This window comes from Heteronotia binoei, chromosome 7 (assembly GCF_032191835.1).
Source record: "Heteronotia binoei isolate CCM8104 ecotype False Entrance Well chromosome 7, APGP_CSIRO_Hbin_v1, whole genome shotgun sequence".
Lineage (NCBI taxonomy): Eukaryota > Metazoa > Chordata > Lepidosauria > Squamata > Gekkonidae > Heteronotia > Heteronotia binoei.
In genome coordinates, this window is record NC_083229.1 from 56,395,085 (window position 1) to 56,405,544 (window position 10,460).

The following is a 10,460-nucleotide window of genomic DNA, read 5'->3' on the forward strand; positions in this document are numbered from 1 at the left end:
GGAACAAACATGCTTCAAAAGGTGAAGCACACACCACATCCCAAACCCTCTTCAAACCACGCAGAATCGAAGGAGACACGGGATTCTGCGTATCAACCCTGGGACCGGCCTCTCTAGACCACCCCTCTAACATCTTTTGCAGACGAAAGTCTGCCGTGTCTTCCCTATAACCCAGTGCCTTGCTGGCAAAAGCCAACGCCGACAGGCGCCCCCTAATGGATCGCACTGCCAACCCCTTACCTCTCAGCGAAACACAGTAATGGAGCAATTCCTCCACTGAAAGGGGCCACACCCTGTGGTACCTTACCTTAGCCCTAGAGTCTTCAAACTGCCACACAGCCCGTTCATAAGACTTCCACATGCTAGGTGCAATGGCTAGACCTATCGCTCTGCAGGCCTCGGCTCTCCAATCAGCCATAGCTCCTGGGGCATTGGCACTGGCTCTCCGTCTGCCTCTGGGGCCAGCTGACGAAATCTCTCCATCTGTTTATGAGATAGAGCATCAGCCACCCCATTACTTACCCCAGGAACATGTTTGGCTAAAAACAGAATATTAAGCCGCAAACAACGCAGAGTGAAGGCCCTCACCAATCTCATAACCTGCCCAGATTTGGATGAGAGGGAATTAATGACGTGGACCACCACCATATTATCACACCAAAAATGAACGGTGTGATTGGCCATATCCTTCCCCCACAGCCAAACCTCAACTAAGATGGGAAAGAACTCGAGAAACGTGAGATCCCGGTTCACCCCTACCCTTGCCCAGGAATCGGGCCAGCTATCCGCGCACCAATGTCCACGGAAATAAACACCAAAACCCAAGGAACCAGCAGCATCAGACATGACTTGGAGCTCAGCCTCGAGCCTCAAGTCCTCCCTCCAAAAGGAGACTCCATTAAAAGACTCCAAAAATTCCTGCCAAACCCTCAAATCATCCCTCATGCTGCAGGTAACCCTAGTTCTATGCTGAGGCAGGCACAGCTCTGCCATAGCATCACACAATCTTCTAAGGAAAGCCCTTCCAGGAGCGACAACTTTGCAGGCAAAGTTGAGGTGGCCTACTAACTGCTGCAATTCCAGCAGAGTAACCTTCTTCTTAAGAAGGAAGGTACAAATCCTAGCCCTCAACTCCTCTATCTTCTGAGGCGGCACCCTAGACAACTGTGCTAAAGTATCTATCTATATCTCCAGAAAGGTCAACCTCTGGGTCGGACCTTCCGTCTTCTCAGGAGCTAAGGGAACCCCAAGCTCAGCTGCCAGCTCGGCGAAACCAGCCAGCAGCTGCCCACAATGCCCCATCCCCCGGGGACCCACAAACAGGTAGTCATCCAAATAATGAACGACCTCCTGCAAACCCACTTTCTCCCGCACAGCCCATTCCAAAAATGTGCTGAAACGTTCGAAAGCGGAACATGACACAGAGCAGCCCATTGGCAATGCTCTATCCATGTAAAATTGGCCCTCAAAAGAAAAACCTAAGAGCTCAAAATCATCGGGGTGAACATGCAAAAGGCGAAACGCAGACTTAATATCACATTTTGCCAATTCTGCCCCCACCCCACAACGCCTAACCACGGCAATAGCCTGGTCAAAACTGGTGTACCTGACAGAGCATAAGTGCTCTGGAATTCCGTCATTCACAGACCCGCCCCTAGGAAAAGACAAATGATGAATCAAACAAAATTCACCAGGCATCTTTTTAGGCACCACACCCAAAGGAGATACTCTAAGAGTACTCACTGGAGGGTGTAAAAAGGGGCCCAAAATCCTTCCCTCAGCTAACTCCTTAGCAATTTTGTCCCTAACAATCTGCTCCAAACCTTGAACTGACTTAAGGTTTCCAGACATAAACTGAACTCGAGACCCCTGAAAAGGGATCCTAAAACCAAACTTAAAACCCTCTAACAAATACAAACTGTCAGCCCTCTGATGATACCTTGCAAGCCACCGCTCAAGAGGTCCCACCTTTATCGGGCTGGGCCCCTTTCTTGGCCGGAAAGCTACCTCCACTCCCTCCAGGCTTCTTAGCATTCCTTCGCCCCCGGGCTTTAGGGCAGTCATCGAAAGAGTGGGCTCCCCTACACATGGGGCACTCATGCCTAAACTGGCACGCTTTCCTATTACAAACCCCAAGGGCTCCGAATTCCCAACAGAGCAAGCGAGGTTGAACCGCTTGCCCCACTGTACTGCGGGGAGTGTTTGATGAAGCAGAAGCAGAGGTGGACGACCTATTTACTAAGTGACCGCTATCTGAGCGATCCCCCAGATTAGGCCTAGCCGGGGACATCACCTGCAGCCAAAGCTGCTGATGTATCCGATCCCATTGAAGAGATGGATACAGGGCAGCCCTCATCTGAAATTCCTGGTCATATTGTAACCAGGCCAGTCCACTAAAGGCCGTATAGCCTTTATAGATAATATCCAGGTACTGGAACAAGGACGCAGCCCGCCACGGCTGCACCCTGGCAATCACCCCAGCATAAATAAAGAACTCAGGAAGCCAATTTGCCCAGGTCCTATCCACCTTTCTCTTCTTCAACTTCTCCTTCTCTTTCTCATCTAACTCTTCCTTATCCTTTTTCTCCAACTCACGATAGAGAAGAGAAAAAATATCTACGTATTCCCCTTTTAAAATTTTTCCCCCGGTGGCAGGGAGCAGATGATCCCCAAGTGGTAAGGCAACCTCCCCAAAGGGCAAGGCTGCAAAAGCACCGTTCCATAAGGAGAAGGTGCCCCCATAACAGGCCCTGCTAAGCTCATCTGCCCCGCACCTGAACCTAGCCACGGCATACCCTGCATACCTGCCCAAGCCCAATTTTGTGGTACTCCCGCCCCGGAAAAAGCCAGCACCCCTGCATTCACTCCTGAAGTACTCTGCCCAGCCGCTGCGGCAGGCCCCCATGCACCCCATGGCCAAACCTGCCCGGGCCCCACCTGTAAGCCATCACACCTACCTCCAAAGCCAGCAGGCACCACTGGCAAATCAACACCAGACGATCCAGCTGCATCCAAAGCACCGGCATCAGAACCACTGGGACCGACATCCATGCCAGGCACGGCTCCACCAGACCTGCCTTCAAGGATAGACAACCTGGTGAGAATATTAGCCTGCCTTGCCTTTTTGGATTGCCATACCCCCCCCCCCCCACTCGGAGAAGGAACACCCGACGCCTGCTCCAGCGCCCTCAGCCTACTGATTCCACTGCTGCCCCACCCTCATCCTCTGAAGAAGATGACGGGGGTAGAGGCCTCCTAACAGGCGCTCTAGCCGGCCTGGGCGCAGGCTTCTTGCCCTTAGATTTGCCCGAGCCCTTCCTCCCGGCCATATTGCCACAGAATTATGTGAGCAACAATACCACCGCAAACCTAAAAAAAAAAGCAAATCTTTTTGCCTTTATAGGAAAAGGCCCCATTCATTCTCGCCTCCTTTAAGATTAGGTCTCTTGTTTTAGGAAAGGCAAAGTGTACAAGCACATCCCTGGGCCTTCCTCTTCTCACCGTCACCAATGCTCCCAGCCTTTGCACTTTGGCGATTGCTAGCATGCTCCCCTCTTCTACTTTCAAAACTGACTTTAGCCATTTAGTCATGAAAGCGGCCAGATCAGCGGACCCTTCCTCGCCCTCTTCCAGACCCTAAATTTGAGGTATGAAGCTCTAAAACGGTTCTCTAAGACTAATATTCTATTGTTTAGTAGGGCTTCCGTTCTCTTGAGAGATTAAACATCGTCTTGCAGCACTAAGGCCGCTTCAGCCGATTGCTCTGCCATTTTTGTGGTTACAGAGAGCTCTTCTGACAGTTCTTGAACTTTGGACTGGATGGGCTTAAGGAAGGTGTCAGTTGACACTAAAGTAGCGATGAATGTCTGATTTTAAGAGATTAAGGTCTCTCCTGCTAATCGGAGCGTCCTCATCATCCACGTTAGAGCTAGGAGTGGAAGTATTATTGGCCGCCATGTTTAATACTGATAGCCATGTTTAATACTGATAGGGTTGTTGGCTGACTAACCTTTTCCAAGGCGTCTATTTTGAAGAAAGCCGCAACTGACTTTTTTTCCTTCTCAACGGTCTTCTTTTTATTTCTTTTTTGCTGTCCCATCGAAGGTAGGATTCTTACTGAAGCTTGGTGACTACAATTTATAGTTATAGGGGGAATGATCAGGAGCCCTATCAAAATGCGTCTGCCATGCACCAGCTACGCTCTGCCCCCCCAGAGTAATTTTTTTTCACATAGTGATGTAGAAGAAGACTGCAGTTTTATACCCTGACCTTCTCTCTGAATCAGAGACTCAGCGCGGCTTACAATATCCTATATCTTCTTTCCCCTCAACAAACACTTTGTGAGGTGGGTGGGGCTGAGAGCTCTCACAGAAGCTGCCCTTTCAAGGCAATAGTTTCTCACTTCTAGTTTTGAGACAATGCCTTGCTGCAGAGAGAGCCACTTAACAGCCTTTAGCCTGCCTTAAGACATAGCAGCATGTAGTAGATTTACAGAATAATGTTTCTCCTCCACATGCAACAGGACTGTTTATTTTCCAGACTTTCTCCTGTGTCTTTCACAGCACTGGGTGTTTCACAGCACCCAGATATAGAAATGTGGCAGGTAAGGCTTTTCTTGGATTGGAGGAAAATAGTAGGGAAAGCCTCACCTGTTACATTCTTGCATTTCAACCTGCTGACAGTCAGAGAAGCAGACGTAGCTTAAAAAGTGGGAGGTTGGGATAGGTCATCTATAGTTTCCCTCAGGTTTTAACACAGTAAAATCCATACAAAATACTTCTCACATGTTCTGGGACTATGGACCACCAGGGCCAGTAAGAATGGATCAACGCAGAAAACATTTGTATGGGTAGTTATGTCTAATTTAGGCATTTTTGCACCAAGCTAACCTCTGCCCATTTTGATAGCTTAGCAAAAAGAACTCCACAAATGGCTTCCCCCAAAGCATTTTCTGAACTCCAGAGGCAAACTGTGCTAGGACTGACCCTTTGAACTGTGCATTCTTTGTGGCAAAAGTAGCACAATGCTACTACAACACACAGGCCTACTGCAATACGTGTCTAAGAGAAAGCAGCTCTATGAATACACCCACTGATTCTGTAAACCTGTTAAACAGAGCTAATTTTTTTTTCTTCAGGGAATCATGGGGAAAATATTTTAAACATGCATAAGATGTCTGGTGACTACAGAGGCTCTATTTTTAAAAATGCAGATACGACTTCAATTAACTGAAGATAGAATTTTGTTTTTTCACTAATGCATTTAATGCTGTGTATTACACCAATCTATGATACACTTTATCTGAAAAGTGAAACCTCCTCATGATTTCATGGAGGCTAAGCCAGTGCCCTTCTATGCACAATTCAAATTTAGCAGGCATGAAATAGGGTCTGGTTAGACCCTGAGAGGGCTCATAAATTTTTAAAGGTACAAACACTCTTAATAGAGAGCATAAAATTTCTATTGAACTCCATGGGACAATGTGCATTTCATGCTATGTGCAGAAGGAGCAACGATTTTGCTTTTATCCTCAAATTGCTTCAGTGGCTACTGGATTTCCTTGTATGCAAGACTTTAAAAGTTCAGCAGCCTCCTTTCAGCCTGGATCTAGCAAACCCTAGAAGCAGCCTGTAAATTGACATCCCCACTACAACATTCTTTCAGTGACAGAACTCAATTTGGCAATGAGTGAAACAACTCTGTCTGTTATTATATGGTGAGTTTATTTTCCTTACTACTAACTAGCCATAGCTCACCAAATATCTAGGATTAAAGGTGCAGCATGTACCATTTATGATTGAGTTCTGGTATCTAACTTGCCCCATCTTCTGTTTTCAGAATCAAGTGATTGATCTTGGAAAAGACCCAAAAACTCCCAATGGTTTTGTTAAGAAGAAACCTATAATCAGATTAGAATCTCTTTCAGAACATGACCTTTCAGTTTCATTCATCTAACCCCAATGGCACAATTCACTTTGTTTGGCTGACACTTCCCCATGAACTCTCCCATCAGCACCCTAGCAGAAGCAAAGTGCAGTCAAGTTAATCATCACACGTCAGCAGTGATACCATTGTCTTAATGCATGATGTCAAGTAAATGCGTATCTGCAAGATAGCTCCCCCACCTCATGCCATATGCTCAATCCTAATGCAAAAGCATGGGAAAGGAGCCAGGATAGTACCTAATTCCTGTGTGTTGATGGGGTCATTTTGTAGAAAAATAGGTGGTGAAGCTCATTAGCATAACTCATTAGAATATGTCAGCTCTCCCGCCAGACAAAAGCAACCCCAACGCAAGAAAGGAGAGCCCTGGGTGAGTGAGACCTGCTTGGCCTGGCTAGAGATCCAGCCAGCCCAAGCAGGCCTCGCTCACCTGAGGTTCTCCTTGGTTCCCCACCCCTAGTCAAAAGGTCAGCAAGCCACCTGCCACCCAAAATCACAAAAGAAGTAGAGAAAGGGTGGTGTGGGCTTCTCCAGGGGTTAATGAGCGCTGCTGGGGGTGTGGCGAAGTTCCTGGTGGCTGGCTAGCTGCCCGCTCTTCTAATCCAGGGATTGTTATGCAGATACACCTACTATTCAATGGACAAGGTAGGTAGGTGGAGAGGAGGAGGGGGGCCATCGGAAAAGTTCAGGAGCTGTGCTTCTGTGAGCTCCTGCTGAATTCAAGGCCTGCATGAATCAATGGAATGGGCCTGAATGTACCCCTTGCCTGGCCTCTGGTGCATCATGGCCATCTTGCATAATACATGGAAATCAGTTGTAAAACTGTGAAAATAAAACAAATTATATTTTTTGTAACGTACTGAGACAGGAGACGTTGGTAGGGCAACATGCTTTAATGGAGGCACGTTACAAGAGAGAGAACACGCAGGCCGGGTCCCGCTTATGTACAATCCCCGGTCCAGCCTTCTGGACAGGTCAGCCCAATCCTGACCTGTTAAACTTCCCGCCACAGCTGATGATTGGCGGGGCTTCCCGCGCCCTGTGCTGGGCGCCTGGGACAGCCCAATCGCCTCTGCGCATGGGCGCGTCTAGCTTGGTTGTGTGCTATTGCGTTGTTCCGATGTATCGTTATGACGATACACTACACCCCTCCCCCCCTGGTTATTGTACATAGTCCCTGAGATATGCGGGAGGTCAGCGCTCCCTGGTTGACCGCCTTAAGTTGTCCTGGGGAGGCGCGGCTTCAGCTGCTGGTGCATCTGTGGGCAGTGGTGCGGCCGGAGGCGGCTGGTCTGGCTCAGCGGGTCTTTCGGGCTCTGCCGGCCTGGGTGCTTCGTGCGTCGGTAGACTGGGCATTGGGGCCGCGTCCTTTGGCCGGCCCCTGGTTGGCTCTTCCCCGGGTCTTGCTTCATCTGTGTCCGCCGGCTCTTCTGGAAGCGTGCGGCGGCGTAGATGGTCTATGTGCCGCCGTACGACCTGGCCCCCCTCGGTAGATACATCATAGTGGCGGGACCCTGTTACCCGCAGCACTCGACCCGCCACCTATTCGGGGCCCTAGCATAGTTCCGGGCATATACCGGGTCGCCTGCAAAGAAACCCCTGGTCGCGTCCCGGACCTCGGGGTTCCCCCGAATGTCTGAAGCCCTGTCGGGGTGTAGCCTGTCAAGTCTGGTTATGAGCTTCCACCCCATGAGGAGTTCAGCCGGGCTTACCCCCATGACTGGGTTGGGAATCACTCGGTTGTCGAACAGGAAGGCCGCTAGTCGATGTTCCCAATCCCCCTGTATGATTCGGCTAAGGGCTTCTTTTGTAGTGTGCACCATGCGCTCTGCCTGTCCATTGGTGGCCGGATGGAACGGGGCGGACCTTATGTGTTTGATCAGGTACCTCTGGAGGAACGCCTGGAATTCTCCCCCATGTTCCCTTCTGGCCAGCCCCTCACCACCCAGTCGAGCACCCGTGCCAGGGTCTTGTGTTTCCTAGTGGCCTTGGTGACCTCCGCGGCGTGGAGGGGCTGCTCCGGGAGGCTCTCAACCAGCATGACATGGTGTGCGGGGGCAGGGTCTGGACCCACTTCGGGTAGCGGCAAGCGGCTGAGCGCGTCCGCGTGGCCCATTGTCTTGCCTGCTCGGTGGACCAGTGTGTACGTGTACGAATTTAGGAACTGGTTCCACCTCAGTACCCTCTGGGACAGTATTTGTGGGGTTTGACGGTCCGGCGCTAGCAGACCCAAGAGCGGCTTGTGGTCGGTGGCGATCGTGAACCTCCGCCCATAAAGGTAATCATTGAACTTATGTACCCCCGCTACGATGGCTAGAGCTTCTTTATCAATCTGAGCGTAATTGCGCTCTGCCGGCGTTAGCGTGCGGGAGTAATAGGCTACTGGTACCTCCCTCCCGTCTGGGAGTTGGTGCCCCAGGACCGCGCCCACCCCGTATGGTGATGCGTCGCAAGCCAGTATGACCGGAAGGCGCTCATCAAAGTGGTGGAGCACCGCGTTTGAGATTAATGTGTCTTTAACGGCCTGGAAAGCGGCTGCTTGGCGTTCGCCCCATACCCAAGGGGCGTGTTTGTCCAACAGCCGGTGCAGTGGTTCGGCAATGGCTGCCTTGTGTGGGAGGAACGTGTGATAAAAATTTAGCAACCCCAAGAAACTTTGGAGTTCCGCTTTGCAAGTGGGGGCCGGGGCCTGCATGATGGCTCGTGTCTTCTCTTCCGTCGGGTGGATTCCCGCAGCGTCTACTGCGAACCCAAGGAACTCCACCCGCGGAACTCCCAGTAAGCACTTTTCCCGCTTGACCTTGAGCCCCACAGACTGGAACCGGCGGAGCACTTCCCTGAGGCGGTTGTTGAATTCTTCGGGGTCCGGGGCGGCGATCAAAACATCGTCGAAAAACGGTTGGACTCCGGGGATCCCTTTAAGAAGAGCGTCCATTATGCTTTGGAAGATCCCTGGAGCCACGCTGACCCCGAACTGGAGCCTCCGCACCCTGAAAGCCCCCCTGTGTGTGACAATTGTTTGGGCCTCCGCCGTTTTTTCATCTACTGGGAGCTGCTGGTAGGCTTGTGCCAGGTCTAGCTTCCCGAAGATCTTTGACCCTGCTAGGGCTGCCAGGACGTGGCTCACCACCGGTACTGGGTATGGATTGTCTTGAAGTGCCCTGTTTATGGTGCACTTATAGTCAGCACAGATCTGCACCTCCCCATTAGGCTTGGCCGGTGTGACTATTGGGGTCTCCCGCATGGCGTAGTCTACTGGTTCCAGTACCCCTTGGGCCATTAGCCGGTCCAGTTCCGCCTCTATCTTGGGCTTGAGGGCGAATGGAACCCTTCTGGCCTTGAGCCTGATTGGTCGGACTGTTGGGTCCAGCGGTAGGGAGATGGCCTTTGTAGCTCCCCAGGGACCCGTCGAACACGTCGGGGAACTTGCGGCATACCTCCCCGAACCCTCTGGAGGATAGGATTTGCCCCACCCCTTCCAGCCGTATTCCCAGGGGTTTGAACCACGCCAGTCCCAGCAGGGTGGTAAGCTGGCGCTTGACCACCAGGATGTCCAACGGCCCCTTAAAAGACCCCCGCTCGACATTCACCCGGGCCCACCCCGCGATCTGAACCGGGTTCTTCTGAAAGTCTCTTAGGACAAAGTCCGCCGGTCTTGTCTGAAACCGCTCCCCGGGACACAGATTCCTCAGGGTCTCCTCCGATATAATTGAAATGGAGGAGCCCGAGTCCACCTCCATCTGGCATGGGGCTCCCTCTATCAGGACCGCCATTTAATTTTGTTAGGGACGCTCAGGGGCAAGTTCAGTACCTGCAAGGTCATGGAGGCTGTGGAGTAGAACTCTGCCGACTCTTGGTGGGTGGCCTGCCTCCGACGGCTGGTCCTGGTCCGGCAGGCCCTCGCGATGTGGCCGGTCTTCCCGCAGCTCCGGCAGTCCCAGGTCCGGTACTGGCAGTCTCTTCTGTCGTGGGGGTCGCTGCAGCTGGCGCACTTGGTGGTGGGAAGCCTCTCCGACGCTGGGGATCGTTCGGGCGCTCGGGGGCACTGGGGTGCTCGGTTGGGTGGCCCGGCTGGGCAGCGCAGCTGGTAGGCTTCTCCCTCTTCCGGGCGGTCGTGGTCCAGCTCCTCGTGGTGGACGGCGTTGGTCCGGGCCTTGGGAAAAGTCCTCGCGGTCCTCTCGAATGCCATGGCCTCGCTGAAGGCGCTCTGGAGGGTGAGCTCTTCCTTGGCGAAGAGCTTCTGCTGGAGCCTCTCGTCGCGGAGGCCCCACGTGAAGCGATCGGCCAGGGTCTCCTCTAGCTGAGGAAAGTTGCAGTTCCCTGCGATCCTGCGTAGGGCCGCCAAGTAGTCGGCAGCCGATTCCCCTGCAGCCTGGTCCCTTCTGTGGAAAAGGAACCGGCGGGCCACCCGTGAAGGCTGTGGCAAGAAATGGCCAGTGAGGAGTCTGGTGATGTCCGTGTAGGACTTCTCCGTGAGGCAGGCGGGGGCCGAGAGACCCTTGGCGATCTCGAATGTG